Source organism: Cebus imitator, unplaced genomic scaffold, assembly GCF_001604975.1.
Source record: "Cebus imitator isolate Cc_AM_T3 unplaced genomic scaffold, Cebus_imitator-1.0 Scaffold252, whole genome shotgun sequence".
Lineage (NCBI taxonomy): Eukaryota > Metazoa > Chordata > Mammalia > Primates > Cebidae > Cebus > Cebus imitator.
This window is the reverse complement of record NW_016107567.1, coordinates 3,164,155-3,166,976: the sequence shown is the minus strand read 5'-3', so window position 1 is coordinate 3,166,976 and position 2,822 is coordinate 3,164,155.

Genomic DNA, 2,822 nt, shown 5'->3' with positions numbered 1-2,822 from the left:
GGGGTGATGTTCTTACTTCTTTTGGCTGCTTTCTTCTGAGTAGAGTGAAGCTCACTCCTTCTGCCTATCTTTTTGTCAATAATGTCGTAACAGGAAAATATATGTAACAGCAGTTTTCCAGAATACTGGCATTATTGAGAGTAAATATCTTGCTCAAGGTCATGTTGTTGATAAGCAATAGAAATGAAATTTGAATGCTCATCTGCAAGATTTCAGGGGTAAATTTTAAGATCTCTCTATAGGTAACCTTTTTTTCCCCCCCCTTTTTTTGGTAAAGCTGATTTTTTCTCTTTTTTTTTTTTTTGCAGAGATGGAGTTCCACTATGTTGACCATACTAGTCTTGAACTCTTAGTCTCAAGCAGTCTTTCCACATTGACCTCCCAAAGTGCTTGGGATTATAGGCATGCATCACTGTGCCAGGCCTATAAACAAATTTCTATGTGCTAGGACACTTAAATAGATGCTGGGCAATTTAAGATAAAAACTTTTTGAAAACTGCTCTTTGTCCTAAAAAATCTTATGATCTATCAATAGATGATATCATTATAATAGGTTAAACACAGGAGAAGTGTGTATGGGTACTATAAGAATGTGGGAAAGAATCTTGCATCTCAACATGGAGTTTAAGGAATGATTTCAGTTGAGAGAAGCTTTGAACAAAGACTTAATGAATAATTAAATGTTGGCAGTGCACAGATATGGAAAAAATGAGAAAGGCCCTCTAGCAGGAACGTCATAAGCAAAGATACAGAGGCATATTATTTGCTGGTCACAAAATACTGAATACAGACCAGGAAGCAATGGAAAGCTATATTTGATATGCTGGTATTGATCATTTCATGGGGAATTGAGTATAGCTAGTCTAGCTGTTTGGATTTAAGGGGAGCATACTGTAGTAACCAGGAACATAGGTCCTGGAATCAAATTGCCTGAGTTTGGATCCTGGCTCTGTGTGATCTTGAGTAAATTCCTTGACATCCATGTGCCTCAGTTTACTAATCTATAAAATGGACACAATAATATTACTGTTATACAGATTACATTAGTTAATGTTTTTAGGATACCTAGTCCAGTGCCTGGAAATTAGTGAGTGCTACATAATATTTACTTTTATTTCAATAAAATTAGTAGAAATTACGTGGAATGAGAGAAGTCTTGAATGACATCAAAGTTTCTGGGGTTTTTTTTGATGCATGCTGCTGCCATATCCTAAAATAAAAAAATGTAGTAAGAAAAGCAAGATTTGTCAAGGAACATAAAAGGGTCTTGGTATTTAAAGGTGATTTTGATAATCTTGTGAGTCATCCATTTGGACATAGTCTACAAACAATGACTTTACCAACCTGAAGTTCAGTAGTAGATTCAGAAATAGAGAAATCCTCATCTAGATATTGATGAGACAATGACGGTAGGCAGGATAATCCAAGATAAATCTGTGCAGAAGATATGGTGGAATAAGGATGGAGTTCTGGGAAGTACAGCCTTGGAGGCATGGACAGCACAATATAGTTCACAACCAGAGATGGACAGAGCTGTGTGAAGGGCATGAGGAGGAAGAAATCCTACCAAAGGCAAGAGAATACACAGTTTCAATGAGAACCTGGTAACCAGTGTGGAATACAACTGAGAGAATCAGTAGGATAGGACTGAGAAAAGTCTTCAGGATTTGGCAGTATGGAGGCCATTATATTACGTACTGCAATTCAGTGACATGACTCTCAAAGCATTCAAGATTTTTACAGGAGAGTGAAACAGTGCCATTAATGAGAGAGTGCCCCCTTGAAAATGTAAGATGTTCAAAATAAATTGTGGTTGAGAAGACTGGAGGCAAAATGGTAGAGAGAAGGAGAGTTTGTTTACTTGGGAATAGAGATTCTAGGTGGCATAGGAGAATTTTTGGTAGTGAGAACTCTGGAAAATTGATTATAGAAGAGTATGCAGACATTAGTATGGGGAAGAGATAGGTAAAAAAGATCAATGCCTGGAGGGGCTTACATATCAGGTAGGGATCAATAATGTTAGAGATGTTTATCATCCTGGGATTAATGTTGCAAGGTTATTCACAGCAATTTACTCAGGGTGGGGTAGGAGTTGGTGAAGGAAGTCTTACCTCTCTGGAAAGTGTCAATTCTTTAAGCGACTATTACAGATGCCATCAAAATTTTATTTGTGCCTCATCTTCATTTCTTAGTTTTAAGATTAAAACAATAACTCCAGGAAGAGCAGGAATTGTTTTTTGTTTTGTTTAGATTTGTTATCAGACACACTGAAGTTCAGAGCAATGAAATGCTTTATGTGTAAGGTCATGCAGCTTGGGCAAGAGCTGGGACATAATATAAGGATTTGGACTCAGAATACAGTGTTTTTTTCCTAGTGCAGCGTGGAAGCTATTCCATGAATTAGACATTGTAAGTAAAACCTCCACATCACATATTCTGAGTGAGATTGCGAGGAAGAGAATACTTTTCTACAATGTGGATCACAACATCATGTAGTAAAAGTATCCTAAAAGGCAATTGGCCTTTATATAAACATGATTATCCAGAACTTTCATTATCAGAGGTCTATATGAAATTTATATATAATCATAATATAATGCATATATAATGTATCATGTATATACAATGGATATATATGTATATAAACACATATTTATGTATTATTTCTACGTTAAATTTTTTTCCACACACAGCACTACATATAATTTATATATTTTTAAATACTTTATATTTTAGAGAAATTTTAGGTTTACTAAAATTTGCAAATCTGAGCAGAAAGCACAGAGTTCACACACACACACACAAACACACACACACACACA